The sequence below is a fragment of the Muntiacus reevesi genome, chromosome 3, assembly GCF_963930625.1.
Source record: "Muntiacus reevesi chromosome 3, mMunRee1.1, whole genome shotgun sequence".
Lineage (NCBI taxonomy): Eukaryota > Metazoa > Chordata > Mammalia > Artiodactyla > Cervidae > Muntiacus > Muntiacus reevesi.
Window position 1 is genome coordinate 270,374,982 of NC_089251.1, and position 21,753 is coordinate 270,396,734.

Below are 21,753 nucleotides of genomic sequence, written 5' to 3' on the forward strand. Positions count from 1 at the left end.
GGAAAAAGGTGCATGTATTCTGATCGTTTAAACTCAAATTTTGAATGGTCTAAGAAGATGGGAAACACAAGAGATCAACTTGCAGACTAAATATTAAAGTAAGTGGGAGATGACAGTCCTTTACACCCAGGGAAGCACTGATGCTTGGAGACAGAGGTCAACCTGAAGGACTGCACGACAGACTGGATACAGTGAGTGGAAGAAGAGATCTGGGGTCACAAACTACTCTTCTGTTTCTTAGCTCACACAGCTGAATAATGGTGGTACCATTCATGGAGACAGATAATACTAAAGGAGAAGGAGGATTTGGAGGATGTGGGGGTCACAAGGAGGACTTAGGAGGAGACCATCATTAGTTGTGCTTTGGTTACGTTGGATTTAAAATGCCTTTAAGACAATTCACCCACTTTAAGTGTACAACTCAATGACATTGAATAAACTTACCAAGAATCACTATATTTCAGTTTTAGACCATTTTCATCATTCTAAAAAGATCCTTCATGCTCATTTATAGGTAATCCCCATTCCCACTCACAGCTCCAAGTAACTATGACTCTGCTCTGTAAACTCGCCTTTTCTGTACGTTTATTGTAAATGGAATATACGGACTTACATGTCTAGCTACTTTTACTCAGTATAATGTTTTTGAGGTTCACCTCAGTTATAGTGTGTGTCAACAATTTGTTCCTTTTAATTGCCGAGTAGTATTACATTGTAACGGTATACATTTTATTTATTGATTTACCAGTTGATACACTTTTGCATTTTTCTACTTTTGGGCTACTGTGAATAATACTTCCATGAATATTCAAATTAAAGTCTCTGTGTGGACATATGTGCTCATTTCTCTTAGATAGCTAGAAGTGGAATTGCTGGGTCATATGGTAACTATACCTTTAATACTTTAGATAACTGCCAAACTTTTCCAAGTGGCTGAACCATTTTACATTCCCATCAGCAACATATGACAGCTTCTATTTATCCACATCCGTGCCAATGCTTATTGTTTTCCTCACGATTACAGCCATCCTAGTGAGTATAGAGTGATATAGCATTGTGGTTTTAACTTGACTTCCTTAACATCCAATGATGTCGAGCCTATTTTCATGTGCTTATTAGCCATTCCTATGAATTTTTCTGGTGAAATGTGTATTCAAATCTTTAGCCCATTTGTAAGTTGGGTTGTCTCTTTATTAATGAGTTATAAGAGTACTCTGCATGGGATTTTAAAAACTATTTCTCATTGGCTATTTTCTAGAGACTATTAAATCATGCCACAATTTTCCTTATAGCTCCCATCTTTTGGGGCCCCTCCCCCCCAAATGGTATACATTTGTCAGTAAATAACCTATAGAATACAAAAGAAAGTGGTAGGACTGGTTGCCTCATGTACCCTCTTGGAACTTCTGAGATTTGAATCAAGTGCAATAGTTATATCATCTGAGTTATATCCTGCATCTAGATCTTAAACCAGAATTGTTAGCAGGTAGGGCAAAGATAGTGTTATAAGATGCTTCATGGTGGAGAAATTATTTGGCAGACATCTTTTCTTCTCAGTACTGTATGTGAACTAATTTATGAGTATCTGATCCCGTTTTCTCCATTTTCTAGCTTCTCCTTCTGATAGTAATAAAGAAACAGCAAACAGTAAAATTAAAAACCTTTCTTTCTTAAATAAGACATGATACCTTCTTTTAGTTTATATTCACTGAATAAATGTAACGACTTAAGGCTATGAAAAATATGGCCATTTTTATAACAAAAAGAAACAAGAATAGACTAGGTTATGGTGGTAGACAGTTGGTCCCAAATCCAATGATATAAATGAAATCTTGAACAGATAAAAAAACACAAACAAGCCCCCAACCTGCAATAAACTTATAATTGTACTGATAATGAGAACTATTATTAACAAATGACAGTTTTTCTTAGGAATTTCTAGAGGCCAGAATGTTGGTAACGTTTGGAAATGTACTGACAGTGAGTATATTATACCAGGCAAATGATGACCAAAAGAAGCCCCGTGCAGCAATACTAACAGCAAAGAAGGCTATTTAACACACATGAAAGAGTCAATCAAGTAGAAAAAATAAGTGTAAATATTGATTTAGAAATTTAAAAAAAAACAACCCTGTTGATGCAGCCAAACAGTAAAAATCATAATACAAGAAAGATGGTGAATAAAAGCTAACTATAACTAAAGAAGCTAGAAAAACAACAGCAAACACTCAAAGCAGAAAAAATATATATAAAAAGAAAATATAAATGCAGTGCTGCTCAATAAAAAACAAAAGTTGCCTCTCTAAAAACAGTTTTAAAAATAGAGTATAGTAATTTTGATCAAGGGGAAAAAAAAACAAAACACCACAGATAAACTACCCTGGAAACCCAAAGGGGCCATAATAACCAGAATGCCACATACAGCAATGCCAATGACATTGAAAAAGGAGTAAAGAGATAGTTTTGTTTTAGTTTGGAAAGAAAAAAACAGTACTGAAGAGTTAATATTGCAAAAAGGACACAGTCTGTATATTACAAATATTTGGTTCATACTGACTTAAAACATCCAGATTAAACTACTTTTAGCAATATGACTATTACACTGAACTTGACTACTTAGCAAGTACATGTTTCTACATATTTCAAATTCAAATGTACTGAAGCCAAAGCTTCTAAGAGATTTAAAAAGCAAGGCATGCATGACCAGAGTCTTAAAAGACACTGTTTTCAAAATTATACTTTTTGACATTAGAATTAGTTGTCTTCTCTGTGTGTAAATGGGCTTGCACTAAGTTTCTGCCTCCAAACAGAACTGTTCATTATCCAGTCAGATTCTCAGGGCTGGCAGTAAGTGCTGTTGCTGTGGTTTACTTGCCAAGTCATGTCCGACTCTTTTGCAACCCCATGGACGGTAGTCCACCAGGTGTCTCTTTCTACTGGATTTACTAGGGAAGACTACTGGGGTGGGTTGCCATTTCGTTCTCCAGGGAATCTTCCCGACCCAGTGATAGAACCTGCGTCTCCTGGGCTGGCAGGCGGATTCTTTACCATCGAGCTACTTGGGAAGGATGCTGGTGATGAAAGGACACGTCAGATTTGTTTCGCATACAAAAGTTTTCTCTCACTCTAAAAGCTGTGCAGCTACTATAAAAACATTACAAAACTGGCCAAACTAAGAAAACAAGGAGGTATTAGCAGTGGTTACCTGCCTTTTCATATTATTTCTGAAAGACTGTTTGTGCATATTAAAAAATGGGATCAAAGTGTACATACTATTTTGTATCTCATAAACATTTTAAAATATCAACAAGCACTTCATCATGTTTTTAGTAATTATAGTTAGAAAAAAGCACTAGGTTGATATTTCATTCTTTGCATTCTCTTCTTTTTTCCTGTATGATCTGGAATGTGAGTCTCAATCTGGCTGCATATTAGAAACTTTGCATTGGTATATCCCCAAATACTGAGCCAATTTTTCCTAGCAACAATTCTGTATTGTTCAATGAGGACTTTTATTCAACACTTTTTGCTCTTATTGCAGAGAGACAGGTCATCCTGTAGTTGACTTAAGAAGAAATACTTTATTTTCTCTGAGCCTCCCACATGCTATTTTTCCTTATTCAGCAATAGTTCATTTAAGTTCCATGTAGGTTTTCTTTTTATTTACCCATAAACAAAGTGACAAGTGCCCAAATTCAGTGGCTATAAACAGATAGCTGAAGGGATGGTTTTTTATACCCCATCCTTCTGTGTAGTGATCAAAACCAAATTTCAGCTGAAGAGCTGACAAATATGGTTTTAACCCCCTTTTTAATCCTCATTTCCAGAAGTACCTAGTGTAACCAACTCTGGAAACTTTCAGGACTCCACAGTGTAAAATGAGTTGCTTTGTGACCTCCTACTGCTCACTCTGGGGTCAGCTCTCTACCATAATCTAGAAGAATTGTTTGTTTATCTGCTTTGCAGTTCTCCAAATTTTATTGTCACCTTCCCTGGTATTTGTGCTTTTTCATTTTACCCTTTTACTGTCATTTTAATGAAGTTTGTAAAGTAAGCACAGATAAATGTATATGATCAACTTTTACTATGGATTACACAAGGAGATAGCTTATTTACAAACTGTTAGTAGCCAAATTATATGTAAACAGATAACTGAAGTAAGGTATCTATTTATGGCTCTATAAGCTTTAATTGCATAAAAGTTATGAAGAAATCATACTAGTATAGATTTTTGAAATCTATACTTAATTTAATGAAAAAGCTTATCAAGTGTCTCAATTCTCTAGAGCATCTATTTCAATGACGCCATGCTAATTATACATATTTTCTTTTCTTAGAACAACCACCTATCATTATAACTACAAACAAAAGAGACAATTCACTAACCTTCGGTTGCTTGGGACTGTAAAAGCTGTCGTATACGAAGTATGTCCTTTTCTATTTGTTGAATTCTGGTTATTCTTCGCTAAAATAAAATAAGTAACCAAGTTAGATCTATTTTTATTAAAAAAAAACATTAGTTTTTAATATTAATTTAACATTAACCATTCTATGGTTACCATTTAAAAGTAGGATTATATCAAATCATTCTTTTTTCTATGCCAAGTCATTCTTATGTGAGAATTAGATACATATACATATACATATTCATATACTGAGGACATCAGTGCATCAGTTCAACTTTTTAACATATCTAACTTTATAAAACAGATCCCTAAATTTAGGAAAACTGTACAAATGCAAGTTATGTATCTACTTGGACCATAAAGAAAGGTGAGGGCTGAAGAACTGATGCTTCTGAACTGTGGTGTTGGAGAAGACTCTTGAGAGTCCAGTGGACCGCAAGGAGATCCAACCAGCCCATCCTAAAGTCCTGAATATTCACTGGAAGGACTAATGCTGAAACTGAAGCTCCAATACTGTGGCCACCTGATGCGAAGAGCCAACTCACTGGAAAAGATCTTGATGCTGAGAAACATTGAAGGCAGAAGGAGAAGGGGACAACAGAGGATAAGATGGTTAGATGGTATCATGGATTTCAACGGACATGAGTTTGAGCAAACTCAGGGAGACAGTGAAGGACAGGAAAGCCTGGCAATGCTGCAGTTCACAGAGTAGCAAAGACCTGGACATGACTGAGCAACTGAACAACACATGATACATAACAGTGTGAAACTGGTATATAAAAGCTGTTCTCAAAAACTTTCAAAAAGAAAATTACATCTGAATTTAAACTTTTATATTAATTCAGATGTCAGTTCAGTATAATGAGTTTATGTAAAGTATGGCATCCTGTAAAGAGAAAGAGCATCTGATTTTTTTTAAGAAGCACCAGTACGTAAACAATAAGAACAATCTTCCCTAAAGTTATTCCTATTACAGGTCAGCAGTACCTTTCAGAGTTAGCTTTCCCAAATACTTCAGCTAAACATTACTCCAAACACTAAAGATCACAATGATGGTAGGAGTTATTGCTTCCCCCATATACTGAGATCTTCAAGTGAACACAAAGCAGTAACTACAGATCAAACAATGTGGAAGTGAAAAATGTGGGAAATGTTTTAAAAATAAGTACTGCCAATATTTTATCATCAACTGCCAGAATTCCATACTTGACACTGTAACATTGGTATAAGAAACTGTATTGTAAGAGTAATTGTTTCAATGAGGAAAAAGTGTCAGAAAATAGACGGAGTGATTTGCAAACTTTTTATGATTATGCACCCATCAATGAAAGATTTTTGAGCATGTATACTTCAATAGATAATTAAAGTATTATAACAAATAGCTTTAAGTATATACAGCTAAAAAGCTTACATACAAAACTTACCCTTGAATCATACACAGTTTTGTTTAAATACAATGTCCTTATGATTTTATTGCCATAGTAGGAATCATTATTGTTGCTGTTTTTTGGAAAAGTTCAAAACAGATGTGCTCACCAAAAAAGAAACCTTCCTCTCTCAGTCCCTCAGTTGTATCACTACAACTATGCTAATTCTCTATCACAATTCTGAAAATAGTGAACTTAAGGTAAATAATCACACTCCTCTCTCACGCTAGTAAAGTAATGCTCAAAATTCTCCAAGCCAGGCTTCAGTAATACATAAACTGTGAACTTCCAGATGTTCCAGCTGGTTTTAGAAAAGGCAGAGGAACCAGAGATCAACCTGCCAACATCCGCTGGAACATCGAGAAAGCAAGAGAGTTCCAGAAAAACATCTATTTCTGCTTTATTGACCATGCCAAAGCCTCTGACCGTGTGGATCACAAAAAACTGTGGAAAATTCTGAAACAGATGGTCACACCAGGCCACCTGACCCACCTCTTGAGAAACCTATATGTAGGTCAGGAAACAACAGTTAGAACTGAACATGGAACAACAGACTGGCTCCAAATAGGAAAAGGAGTACATCAAGGCTGTATATTGTCACTGTGCTTATTTAACTTATATGAAGAGTACATCATGAGAAATGCTGGGCTTGAAGAATCACAAGCGGGAATCCAGACTGCTGGGAGAAATATCAATAACCTCAGACACGGAGATGACACCACCCTTACGGCAGAAAGTGAAGAACTAAAGAGCCTCTTGATGAAAGTGGAAGAGGAGAGTGAAAAAGTTGGCTTAAAGCTCAACATTCAGAAAACTAAGATCATGGCATCTGGTCCCATTACTTCATGGCAAATAGATGGGGAAACAGTGAAAACAGTGGCTGACTTTATTTTCCTGGGCTCCAAAATCACTGCAGATGGTGACTGCAGCCATGAAATTAAAAGACGCTCACTCCTTGGAAGGAAAGTTATGACCAACCTAGATAGCATATTAAAAAGCAGAGACATTACTTTGTCAACAAAGGTCCGTCTAGTCAAGCTTATGGTTTTTCCAGTGGTCGTGTATGGATGTGAGAGTTGAACTGTGAAGAAAGCTGAGCACCGAAGAATTGATGCTTTTGAACTGTGGTACTGGAGCAGACTCGAGAGTCCCTTGGACTGCAAGGAGATCCAACCAGTCCATCCTAAAGGAGATCAGTCCTGAATATTCATTGAAGGACTGATGCTGAAGCTGAAACTCCAATACTTTTGCCACCTCATGCGAAGAGTTGACTCACTGGAAAAGACCCTGATGTTGGGAGGAATTGGGGGCAGGAGGAGAAGGGGATGACAGAGGATGAGATGGCTGGATGGCATCACCGACTCGCTGGACATGAATGTGGGTAAACTCCGGGAGCTGGTGATGGACAGGAAGGCCTGGTGATCTGTGATTCATGGGGTCGCAAAGAGTTGGACATGACTGAGCGACTGAACTGAACTGAAGGTAAATAATATTTTCTATTTAAGACATTTTACCATGTCCAATTTTCACCATGAAAACATGCTGAAGAAGAAATACTTTTAGTAGCTCTCTAAAGATTCTGCAGAGATGAGTGATTACTTCTACATCAGACACCAAATACATCCTGGCATTACAGAAACAACAAAACTATCTACACTTATTAGTTTCATAATATTTCATTGTTTTCCTCTCTCTATATAACCAGCTCCCCCTCACCAATAAAGTCCCAAGTCAAAATTTTTAATATTTAGAGGGTGAAAACAGGAAAATATACCTAACATTCCTCTTCACAGAACTGTATTTCTGTATTGCTATTAGGTCACTAGACCCTGTAAGCAAGTCTGCACCTTGATGACTGCTTCCACAATAACATTTGTGCTTTCGTTACTCAACATAAAATGGAAGAAGTCAGTAGCACTTCTTTCCATTCTCTGTATGACAATCTTGAATATTTATGAAATTAAATAAAATGCAACATGCTTAATTGTTCAGGCATATAGACATGGTATGACTTTTGAAAAACTGATATAAAAATTATTTAGTAATATAATTTGATATATATATTGAAATACCATGTAGAATCAAACCCCATACTCGCCAGAGACACTCAGAGGGCTCAAACAAACTTTATGTGCACCAGGACCCAGAGACTCCACAGAGACGGAGACAGAACTGTGTTTGGGTGTCTCCTGTGAACATGTGGGTCAGCAGTGGACTGCTGCAGAGGCAGGGGCTCTGAGTACAGTAGACCTGAGTATGGCATAAGCTGTCTCAGAGGAGGTCACCATTAACCCAACATAGAGCTGCCAGAACTCACACAGGACTGGGGAAACAGACTCTGGGAGGGCACAAATAGAACCTCGTGTGCACTAGGACCCAGGAGAAAGGAGCAGTGACCCCACAAGAGACTGACCCAGACTTGCCCATGAGTGTCCAGGAGTCTCTGGCAGAGGCAGGGGTCGGCGGTGGCCTGCTGCAGGGTCAGGGGCACTGGATGTAGCAGTGCAGGCATGTGACCTTTTGAGCGAGGTCGCCATTATCTTCACTACCTCCACCATACTTTGGCCTCAGATAAATAACAGGGAGGGAACATAGCCCTGCCCTTCAACAGAGGATTGGATTAAAGGTTCACAGAGCATGGCCCCGCCAAACAGAACAAGACCCAGTTTCCCCCTCAGTCAGTCTCTCCCATCAGGAAGCTTCATAAGCCTCTTATCCTGATCCATCAGAGGGCAAACAGACTCAAAACCACAATCACAGAAAACTAACCAAACTGATCACATGGACCACAGCCTTGTCTAACTCAATCTAACTATGAGCATGCCTTGTAGGGTCAACCAAGATGGATGGGTCATGGTGGAGAGTTCTGACAAAACATGGCCCATTGGAGAAGGGAAAGGCAAACCACTTCACTATTCTTGCCTTGAGAACCCCAACAACAACATGAAAATGCAAAAAGGCAGGGCACTGAAAGATGCACTCCCTGGGTTGGTAGGTGCCCACTATGCTCCTAGAAATAACTCCACAAAGACTGACGAGATGGAGCCAAGCAAAAACAACATTCAGTTGTGGATGTGATGGTGACGGAAGCAAAGTCCAATGCTGATAGAGCAATACTGCATAGGAATGCTAGGTCCATGAATCAAGGCAAACTGGAAGTGGTCAAACAGGAGATGGCAAGAGTGAACGTCAATATTTTAGGAATCAGCAAACTAAAATGGATTGGAATGGGTGAATTTAATTCAGATGACCATTATTACTACTGTGGGAAAGAATCCCTTAGAAGAAATGTCATAAGTCAACAAAAGCACTCGAAATGCTTGGGTGCAGTCTCAAAAATGACAGAATGATCTCTGTTCATTTCCAAGGCAAACCATTCAGTATCATGGTAATCCAAGCTTGTGCCCCGACCGGTAATGCTGAGGAAGCTGAAGTTGAACGGTTCTGTGAAGACCTACAAGACCTTCTAGAACTAACACCCAAAAAAAGATGTCCTTTTCATTACATGGGACTAGAATGCAAAGTAGGAAGTCAAGAAACACCTGGAGTAACAGGCAAACTTGGCCTTGGAGTACAGAATGAAGCAGGGCAAAGGCTAATAGAGTTTTGCCAAGAGAACACCCTGGTCATAGCAAACACCCTCTTCCAGTAACACAAGAGAAGACTCTACACATGGTTTTCACCAGACGGTCCACACTGAAATCAGACTAATTATATTCTTTGCATCCAAAGATGGAGAAGCTCTATAGAGTCAGCAAAAACAAGACCAGAAGCTGACTGTGGCTTAGATCATGAACTCCTTATTGCCAAATTCAGACTTAAACTGAAGAAAGTAGGGAAAAACTACCAGACCAATCAGATATGACCTAAATCAAATCCCTTATGACGATGCAGTGGAAGTGAGAAATAGATTCAAGAGATTAGATCTGATAGACAAGACTGCCTGAGGAACTATGGACGGAGGTTCGTGACATTATACAGGAGACAGGGAGCAAGACCATCCCCAAGAAAAAGAAATGCAAAAAGGCAAAATGGTTGTCTGAGAAGGCCTTACAAATAGCTGTGAAGAGAAGTGAAAGGCAAAGGAGAAAAGGAAAGATACACTCATTTGAATGCAGAGTTCCAATGAATAGCAAGGAGAGATAAGAAAGCCTTCCTTAGTGACCAATGCAAAGAAATAGAGGAAAACAACAGAAAGGGAAAGATGAGATTTCGTCAAGAAAATTAGAGATACCAAGGGAATATTTCATGCAAAGATGGGCACAATAAAGGACAGAAATGGTATGGACCAACAGAGGCAGAATGTATTAAGAAGAGGTGGCAAGAATACACAGAAGAACTGTACAAAAAGATCTTCACAAACCAGATGATCAAAATGATATGATCACTCACCTAGAGCAGACATCCTGGAATGCGAAGTCAAGTGGGCCCTAGGAAGCATCATTACGAACAAAGCTAGTGGAGGTGATGGAATTCCAGTTAAGCTATTTCAAATCCTCAAAGACGATGCTATGCAAGTGTTGCACTCAATATGGTAGCAAATTTGGAAAACTCAGCAATGACTGCAGGACTGGAAAGGGTCAGTTTTCATTCCAATCCCAAAGAAAGGCAATGCTGAAGAATGCTCAAACTACCACACAATTGCACTCATCTCACATGCTAGCAAGGTAATGCTCAAAATTCTCCAAACCAGACTTCAACAGTATGTGAACCATGAACTTCCAGATGTTCAAACTGGATTTAGAAAAGGCAGAGGAACCAGAGATCAAATTGCCAACGCCTGCTGACTCATCGAAAAAGCAAGAGAGTTCCAGAAAAAACATTTATTTCTGCTTTATTGACTATGCCAAAGCCTTTGACTGTGTGGGTCACAACAAACTGTGGAAAATTCTGAAAGAGACGGGAATACCAGACCACCTGATCTGCCTCTTGAGAAATCTGTATACAGGTCAGGAAGCAACAGTTAGAACTGGACATGGAACAACAGACTGGTTCCAAATAGGAAAAGGAGTACGTCAAGGCTGTATATTGTCACCCTGCTTATTTAACTAATGTGCAGTGTACATCATGAGAAATGCTGGGCTGGATGAAGCACAAGCTGGAATCAAGACTGCTGGGAGAAATATCAATAACCTCAGATATGCAGATGACACCACCCTTATGGCACAAAGTGAAGAAGAACTAAAAAGCCTGTTAATAAAAGTGAAAGAGGAGAGCAAGACAGTTGGCTCTAAACTCAACATCAAAATTAAGATCATGGCATCTGGTCCCATCACTTCATGGCAAATAGATGGGGGAAACAATGGAAACAGTGACAGACTTTATTTTTTGGGACTCCAAAATCACTGCAGATGGTGACTGCAGCCGTGAAAGGAAAGACGCTTGCTCCTTGGAAGAAAATTTATGACCCACCTAGACAGCACATTAAAAAGCAGAAACATCACTTTTCCAACAAAGGCCCGTCTAGTCAAAGCTATGGCTTTTCCAGTAGTCATGCATGGATATGAGAGTAGGACTTAAAGAAAGCTGAGTGCCGAAGCATAGATGCTTTTGAACTGTGGTGTTGGAGAAGACTCTTGAGAGTCCCTTGGACTGCAAGGAGATCCAACCAGTCCATCCTAAAGGAAATCAGTCCTGAATATTCATTGGAAGGACTGACGCTGAAGATTCAACTCCAAGACTTTGGCCACCTGATGCGAAGAACTGACTCATTTAAAGACCCTGATGCTGGAAAGACTGAAGGCGGGAGGAGAAGGGGACGGCAGAGGATGAGATGGTTGGATGGCAACACTGACTTAATGGACATGAGCTTGAGTAAACTCCGGGAGCTGGTGATGGACAGGGAGGCCTGGTGTGCTGCAGTCCATGGGGTTGCAGAGTCCGACATAACTGAGCCACTGAACAGAAGTGAACTGAATAGTTCAGTATGAATTCAGGACAGCTCTCAAGAAATTAGGAATAGAAGGTAAATTCCTTAACATGATAAATGGTATCAAAAACCTTAAGTAAACAGCATACTTAATCGTGAAATTTCAGAATTCTCTTTAAAGCCAAGGTGAGATGAAGAAGACCAATTATCATTGCTTTATTCAAAGATGTATTACATTTCTTATATAATACAAAGAGGGAAAAAAGGACTGGAAAAGACAAAACTGTCATTACTTGGAGACAATTTAACATCTAAATGAAAAAATCCAAGAAAATCTTAAACTACTGAGACAATCTAACAAAAGAGTTCAGGAAGAGTCCTGGATACATCAAATTTAGTAATGTAAACTAGAGAAAATTCCATTCACAATAGCAACAAAAACTAAGATATCTAGGAATAAATGAAAAAAAAAAAGATGTGTAAGAGGATCATGAAGAATATGGACTACAGAGAATGAGATGTTTGGATAGCATCACAGACTCACTGGACATGAATTTGAGCAAACTGTGGGAGAAAGTGAAGGACAGGGAAGTCTGGTATGCTGTAGACCATGAGGCTGTAAAGAGTTGGACATGACTTAACAATTGAACAACAAGGGTTTTATGAAGAATGTTATAAAGCTTTTCTGAAGGGCATAAAATAAGACCCAAATGAATGAGATACAAAACGAGTAACAGTACCTAATATTTACTTGGAATTTGCTAAACTCCAAGGGTTTTATGCATATTAACTCATTTAATCCTTACATTTTTTACAGGGAATCATTTTCTACATTTTACCAATGAGAAAACTGAGGCAGAGTTTAAACAAGATCACTGTGCTGATAAGTGACACGGAATTAGAATCCAGAGACCAATCTTTCAACCAAGATCCAATCTTCATACTGTAAAGATATAAATTCTCCTGAAATTAATTTATAAATTCAATGTATAACTAATCAAAAGTCAATAAGGTTTTTCCTTGAAGAAAATAAGCTGATACTAAATTTCAAATAAAAGAGTAATGAAACAGAATATAAACACATTTTTACAGACGTAAATAAGTAGGACTCATACTACAAGACTTAAGATTAATAAAATTATAGCAAATAAAACAAGTGTGGTATCCAGAGAAGCTAAAACAGACTAATGGAACAGAGTTCACAAATATTCAGCAAATACAACTTCTCAAATGCCAAAAACAGCATTACTAATCCATGGGGAAACAGAGATGCATCCAATAAATGTTAATGGAAAATTCTGTTAACAACATAAATATATATCTATCTGTGTGTATCTGTATGTCTGTATATATCACTAATTATATAATTATTGAATAGAAATTATACTGCATATAACATATACTATATACACACATTTAAAAATCATATGCATGAGTGTTTATATATATATATACATAAAATTAGATTCCTACCTCTAAAACTAAAAGATGATGCTATGAAAGTGCTGCACTCAATATGTCAGCAAATCTGGAAAACTCAGCAGTGGCCATCGGACTGGAAAAGGTCAGTTTTCATTCCAATCCCAAAGAAAGGCAATGCCAAAGAATGCTCAAACTACCTCACAATTGCACTCATCTCAAACGTTGGTAAAGTAATGCTCAAAATTCTCCAAGCCAGGCTTCAACACTACATAAACTGTGAACTTCCAGATGTTCAAGCTGGTTTTAGAAAAGGCAGAGGAACCAGAGATCAAATCGCCAACATCCGCTGGAACATCGAGAAAGCAAGAGAGTTCCAGAAAAACATCTATTTCTGCTTTATTGACTATGCCAAAGCCTCTGACTGTGTAGATCACCACAAACTGAGGAAAATTCTGAAAGAGATGGGAATACCAGACCACCTGACCTGCCTCTTGAGAAACCTGTATACAGGTCAGGAAGCAACAGTTAGAACTGAACATGGAACAACAGACTGGTTCCAAATAGGAAAAGGAGTACGTCAAGGCTGTATATTGTCACCCTACTTATTTAACTAAAGTGCAGTGCTCGCTTTGGCAGCACATATGCTAAAATTAACTAATGTGCAGAGTACATCATGAGAAACGCTGGGCTGGATGAAGCACAAGCTGGAATCAAGACTGCCAGGAGAAATATCAATAACCTCAGATATGCAGATGACAGCACCCTTATGGCAGAAAGTGAAGAACTAAAGAGCCTCTTGATGAAAGTGAAAGAGGGCAGTGAAAAAGTTGGCTTAAAGCTTAACATTCAGAAAACTTAAGATCATGGCAACTGGTCCCATCACTTCATGGAAAATAGTTGGGGAAACAGTGGCTGAGTTTATTTTTTTGGGCTCCAAAATCACTGCAGATGGTGATTGCAGCCATGAAATTAAAAGACACTTACTCCTTAGAAGGAAAGTTATGACCAACCTAGACAGCATATTAAAAAGCAGAGACATTACTTTGCCAACAAACATCCGTCTAGTCAAGGCTATGGTTTTTCCAATGGTCATGTATGGATTGTTGGATTATAAAGAAAGTTGAGTGCCGAAGAATTGATGCTTTTGAACTGTGGTGTTCAAAAGAGAAGACTCTTTTTTTTTTTTTTTATTCCCCATCCCGATCCCCTCTCCCACCTCCCTGGAGAAGACTCTTGAGAGTCCCTTGGACTGCAAGGAGATCCAACCAGTCCATCCTAAAGGAGAGCAGTCCTGTGTATTCATTGGAAGGTCTGATATTGAAGCTGAAACTCCAATACTTTGGCCACCTGATGTGAAGAAATGAGTCATTTGAAATGACCCTGATGCTGGGAAAGATGAGGGCGGGAGGAGAAGGGGATGACAGAGGATGAGATGGCTGGATGGCATCACCGACTCAATGGACATGGGTTTGGGTGGACTCCGGGAGTTGGTGATGGACAGGGAGGCCTGGCGTGCTGCGGTTCATGGGGTCGCAAAGAGTCGGACATCACTGAGCAACTGAACTGACTTACTGACCTCTAAAACATATATAATAGCAAATCTGAGATGAATTAACGATCTAATTGAAAAATAAAACATTAGACTTACTAGAAAAAAATAGGGTATATTTAAAGATAGGAAAAGATGTAAAAATAGGTTGAAGAAAGCACAAATACGACAATATAACTAATTTAGCATTACAATAAAAAATAATTTTTTGTTATCATTAAGCAAAAGTAGGTAACAGATTTGGCAGGGAACAGTTATGAAATACATCATGTATAACAGATGGGTATTAAGAGTATATTAAAATATCTCTCAAATATAAATGAATAAGACATCTAACAATATGAAAAAAACAGCAAAAAGAAAATCTTAAAAGTCTAATACATATATGAAAAGATATTCAACTTCAGTAGCACTCATGAAAGTATAAACTAAATGACAAGATAATGTTTCATATGCTCATTGATTGTTAATTATAAAGTTTGACTCACAATTTCTGAAGGAAAAAAAGAAAACAAGAGTCAAAGGAAACAGAATTCTCATATACTCCTGGGAGAAACGCAAACTGATAAAATCATTTTGAGGGCAATCTGGCCAACACTATTCAGAACACTCCTACCTTAGGACCAGCAATTATGCTTTCAGGTATGTGTACCAGAGCAGAGGTCAGCAAGTTAAGGCTTGCCAGTCATCTGTTTATGAATCATGTTTTACTGAAACACAGTCATGCTCATTTGCTCATATACTGTTGTCTATGGTTGCTTTCTTGCTACAAAGGCAGAGTTGAGTAGTTGCAACAGACCACATGGCTGACAAAGTCTAAGCTACTTACCATACAGCCCTCTAAGAAAAAGACTCTTGACCTAGAAAAACTTTTGTGCACGTTTATAGGATATGGATAAGTATGTTTATCAGAGTTGTTTCAACAGTGAGAAATTATAAATCACCTAAATATATGTCAAGCAGAAAACAGGTAAAGCTACACAGAACTATGTCATCCATGTATTTATAAAACATTACAGCAGCACAGAAGGATAAGTAACTTTCGTTCTACCAATCCCCAACTCCCAGAAAAAGCTCTTATGAATAAGCTGATGTACATTTATCCAACCTTTTCTTACACGCATAGAGGAGAGTAGGGAGCACCATACTATGAGCCCAAATTTGTGTTGAACAAATAAAGAAACAAATAAATAAATAACCAAACTGTTAATGGAGACAGGCAGAGACTAATTCAAATAGGCATGGGCAAGAGTGGATTTTGTTTCAATTTCCCCAAAACTGTTCCACAGTCATTTGTATGTGTTTTATTGGTCATCTGCATTTTCTTTTCAATAAACTGAATGATTACATCCTCTGCCCATATAAAAAGTTGTCTTTTTCTTCTTAGTTTGTAGAATTCTTACAGTACAGGGATATTAAACCTTTCCCCCTTGATGTGTCACAAATAGTTTCCCGTATTTTTTTTTCCTGCAGGATGAATGCTTTAAAATTTTACAAAATAAATCCTGTCCCCTCCTATTGCTTTTGAGTTTCCATTCTTAATTAAGATCTCTCTTGTCCTATATTTTCTTCTATTAATTTTATTTTTTACATTTAGATATTTAACTCACCTGTAACTCTTCATGTACAAGATGTGAGGTAGGGATCTAATTTAATTTCTCTACTACTAGATAGGGCTTCCTTGGTGGCTCAGTGGTAAAGAATCTGCCTGCCAATGAAGGAGATGTGGGTTCAATCCCTGGGTCAGGAAGATCCCCTGGAGAAGGAAATGGCGACCCATTCCAGTATTCTTGCCTGAGAAATCCCATGGACAGAGAAGGCTGACGGCCTACAGTTCACAGGGTCACGAAAGAATCGGACACGACTTAGTGACTAAAAAACAACCACCACCAGAAAGGTTCCCAGTTATCATCTATGTTCTCACTGAGTTATTTACCATTCCCCCCCCCCCCAAACTTGCAACTTCTATCATTAAAAGATTCCAGATTTTCTTACATCTTTTTCTAGTCTCTATTCTGTTCTATTTGCCTATGTCTATTCCTGTGCTATTAATATCATACTGTGATTACTGCAACACCTTTACAGCAAATTTTACCAAATGGTAAGGTAAATCCTCACTCACTATAATTTTCTTAAATACTTTTGGAAATTCTTACTTTACAAACTTAAAAATCATTTTTCCGGGCTCTAAAAAAATTAAGATTATGACTAGAATCATATTATATTTCTATATCAACTTTTTAAAGAAAGACATTATTAGGATATTAAAATCTTCTCACCCAGGGATCTTATTTATTTTTAGCAACAGAGACATCAGTGGTTTAATGGAAGGGGGATCTTACACACCTGAAACAAAGTCCTGGAGTGATACCCTACCATGTGTGACGGATGGCAGGCAGGACACGCAGCAGGCTTCCCTCTTGGGTGGAAGGGGAGAGTGCCAGTTACACAGTGATGTCAGGCTGGCTCATCAGTTACCAGGGAAAGCCACAGAGGGGGAATGCCCTTCACTGCCCCAGTGATCAGCACAGACAATAGCTGGGGCCAGGGGCAAGTGTGTGGGAAGGTCAGGCTTGTATGCAGGGTGCAGGGGAAGCAGGCATTCACAGGATGTACAGACAGCAAGAGTGGTCTGACTACTCACTTCACTCCTCCATACCCTGCAGGACCTTACAATCTTAGTTGGCCCCTCTTCTGTGATATCCCTGGCATCGCTGCAACCAGATAACACAAATACAATGCAGAGAGCCACACAGGCTTTTCTACTTCTAGGGCCCCATAGTGTGTCCTTTAGCAATTTTATATTTTTCTTCATGTGGTCTGTGTTTGGTATTTTAAAATTTCCTGTCATTATGAAGAGATCATTCTACCCAATTTCCATTTCCAAATGGTAGTCATTGCTAATAGAGAAACCCTAATGTATCTTAACTCCAGCCACCCTACTGAGTTCTCTCATTAGCTGAAAAACTTTTTGGCTCTTCACCATGGTTTTTCTAGGTAGACAACAATGTAGTTTACAAATGACAATTATTTGCTCTCTTCCCTTCTAGTTGGAAAATAGTGCAGTAGTTAAACAATTTGTTTTCTTTCTACCTGAATTAGTGGAACCTCCAAACAAAGTTAAGTAATAGTGATGAGAGCAAGCGGCAAACCATGTTAATGACTGCAAAGGTAATAATCTAATTATTTCTCTATTTTCTCAATCTAATATAATGTTGGCTTCTGTTTCTGGTACATGATTGTTTTTAAAAAAAACTTTCACTCTATTTTTATTTTACTTGGAATTTTTATCCATCTTTTCCTTGCAAAGGAGGTAACACATTTTTTTCTCATGGCCTCAGGCCTTCTTGGAATTCACTTTCATGTTCGTTAGCTGACCATTCTAGTCTTACGTGCTGAGTCACTCAAGCAGAGTTATGAGGGAGAGAATTACTATGGACAATTATTTTCATTATTCCCATTACCTAATTATTAGTGTTTGTAAGAGTTGCATACTACTAATGTAATAATTTAATAACTACCCAAATGGTGGACACTGCAATCGTCTCTCTCTCTCTGTCTTACAGTGTTGTGATGAATAGCATAAAATCCATACTTATATTCTTGCTGCTTTAACTCGACATTCCTGGAGGACATATTCTGAGAGTCTTACAGAATTACTATGTCAGAGGGTACAAACATTTTAACTTTGACAGGTAGTGCTACAGAGTCCTTCAGGACTGTACCAGTTTATTCTTACAACAGGCAGACAACGATGCTTCATATTACAATCTCTCAAAATCTCACCAGTATTACATGACACTAAACTTTAAAGCTTTTGCCAGCCTGATAGGCAGAAAATTAACCAACCAAACAAGAAACCACCACCACAAACAAAAAACAACATTATTGTATGTTACTTTTCCCTGATAACTAGTGACGTTTAAGTATATTTTAACAATGATTTATTAACCACTTGTACTTTTGTGATGGGACTACTCATACCTTCTGATTATTTTCCTCTTTGGTTGTCTTGTTTTCAATTGATTTGTAGGTGCTCCCTGTATATTAGGGATAGTAACTCCTCATATGTACTGCAAATACTTCCATTTTTGCTTTGTGTACAATATCTCTTTAGCCCTAAGCTTAATATATTTCCAGAATAAATGAATGTTTGCTGTATTTGTAAAATATGGACTAAAAATTCCTTAGAATATTAACTAGCAAAAGAACACTATATTCCAGAACAAAATTAAAATGAATACATCTGCACATATCTGGACAAAATGGCCAAGAAAGAACTCAAGTTAACCTGTTCTAGAGTAAGCTGTCTGGAATATACTTATTTATATTTATACATTAATACAGACATTTTCATATCAACATCTCATTTCTTAAGAACCTCTAAAAGCAAACACATTAACAGATATAGAAAAACATGTATACAGTATTCCATAAATTCACATTCTAAAAACGTAAATTCATATAAACCAGAGTAAAATTTCTCATAGTTTTTCTATCAACAAACAAAATCTGCCTGGTATTTTAAAATAATTTCATGAAAACACCAACTGTTACAAATACTAAATCTGTATTAATTGTATCATATAATTTAAAGTATCTTTGGAAATTCATTATATATTCTTGATTCCATACCACTTATATGGTGATAAATACCTTCTCCCAATATGTAACTTATCTTTTCACCTTTTTATTTTCTTCTTTTGGCCGTGCCATTTTGGCTTGCGGGATCTTAGTTCTCTGACCACAGACTGAACTCAGGGCCTGGCAGTAACAGCACTGAGTCCAAACAAATGGACAGACAGGGAATTCCCAAACATGCTTTTTCCCCTTTTCATTTTCTTTAAGGTACCTAATATAAGATAAATTCTTAATTTTAAAATAGTAGAATTTTACCAGTCTTTATAATTAGTCTAATGTCTTAAGAAATCCTTTCTTATGCCAATATTCTTTCTTTACATAGTTGAGGGTAGAAACATGAGAATGTTCTCCATTCAATTTGTTTCTCTTCCCAAGGTTCTTTTTATATGTTTCTCTCCTCGAATGAGACTTTCCTTTTTTCATTACACAAACACAGAAGTAAAAATCTCAAAGGATAACTGAAGTTAGCTAGCAACTAATAAGATGACCAGAATTGAATTCTTCTTCCCTCTTATAATTCCAAGGCATAGCAGAACAGTATCCGAGAATTGAAATATGAAGGCAGAATTATGTGAATACTGGTTATGCTTCCCAGCAGCCATAGTAAACTATTCTTATTTTGAACTAGTGCCAAAGTAAAGATAGACTTTAAAAAATCTTTAAGAATAAAACTTGACCAAAGTTAACAGAGCTGTAATTCATTAGATTCTTCATAGAAATCTAGCTACTACTGTTTCATAGTTTAATAATAAATATGTTACCTGTGCTCGTTTTTCCATATCCTGGCAACTACCTAGTTGTTCTTCCATTGCAACTCTGATTTGCCTTGCCTCGTATTCCAACTGCCTTCTGGTCATATCTGTTTGTAAGGAAAACTAAAACCACAAGTAAAATGGAAATGTTAATATCTTGTGTTTATCAGTAAAAATAAAAAAGCATATAAGTATCCATAAAGAAAATGAATAAACAAATACATAAGTTATCATAAGAAAGTTATTTTTTACTCTAAGAAGTCCTAAAACTTGATGATCACTGCTAGGCTCAGCCTGGCTTTCTGATGTGAAGTGAAGAGTTGAAACACTTTTACTGCCCCACAGTCACAAATAGTTTTAATTAAATTGTACTAGCTCTTTAAAATATATATATTTATCTAGTTAAGGTAAGCCTATTTTCAGTTACCTTACAATTCTTCTGCCCTGAAGAAGCACTACTTTGAACTGTTAAAAATTAGAATATTAATGTGGACAAAATAGAAAAATCAAGGATCAGGTCCATCATCCTTAAGTTTATACCTCACTTCAGGATTCTTATGTACATGGAGACTAAATAGAGAGAACTTTCCCACATGTAAAATAAAGAAGACAGAATAAAGAAAAGCTTTTATATAAAAATAAGTTGCAAGATAACACAAACTTTTTGGTAAAAATATAAATATGAACCAAAGTTGAAACAAACCAAAAAAAGTACTTCTTCATGGAGTGGGTGTTAGTGCATTCAAAACTTTATTAGCCCTCTTAACTACAATTCCAGATGTTGTGGTAACTGCTAGGTATAAAAAATGAAAAAAGGAGAAGGCAAAGAAACTTACAAAGACATGCTCCAAGGCTAAAAGAACAGCTGGACAAAATAATGAGTGACAGTTATAACAGACCACGAAGGGAATAAGGAAGTGCTGTAGATTCTTCATGCTCTGTAAGTCCAATAAAAAGCTGCATGTGGGCAATTCCCTGGAGGTCCAGGGGTTAGGACTCCACACACTCACTGTCAAGGGTGAAGGTCTGATCCCTGATCAGAAATGTCTGACTCAGAATAGCATTCTGTAGGCCTAAGAATCCCAAAATGTGTTGTCAGGTTAAGTTAGAGAAGCTTTCACCCTTTCCCCTTGCAATATACAGACGACATATGCAGGATGCGTTCCTATAGGCATATCCACATTATGTGTTGCAACACAGTTGAAATAGTCTCCATGCTGTGAGTCATGTTATAACTACACTTATTTGTCCTCCACTTCCAAAAATCCCTTGCGCAAAAGGTTGAAGATGACACATTATATTACAATAACGTGGTTTATATTTGATGTTTTAAGCAATGCCTGGTAACCTGATAAGTATTTCTATATGAAAGCATTCTTAACCTGCCTTCCCAATATAAAATAAAAATTTTGTGAATTTAAAAATATTTATGAAATATAAGCAATTTACATTTGCTAATGTTGCCTAATGGTCTATAATGTCTTACATATCCTCTTAAATAAATGTGACTGACTATATGGTAAATTAATATGGGAATGAGCTGACAACTGATCTTTGTTTCAGGTATTAACCAATTGCTCTTGAACTGTTTCATACACAACTGCATGCAGACAGCTAGACTCTAAATACTGTACATTTTAATTACCAAAGTGAATGTTAAGCAAAACAGTGCTTTAATATTAAGAGC

The 21,753-nt window shown here is 37.3% G+C and overlaps 1 pseudogene; it reads right to left on the reverse strand.

Annotated features, from left to right (window-relative positions):
• The window catches only part of LOC136164263 (adenomatous polyposis coli protein-like), a 44,828-nt pseudogene that overhangs the window by 15,404 nt on the left and 7,671 nt on the right, over positions 1-21,753 (reverse strand).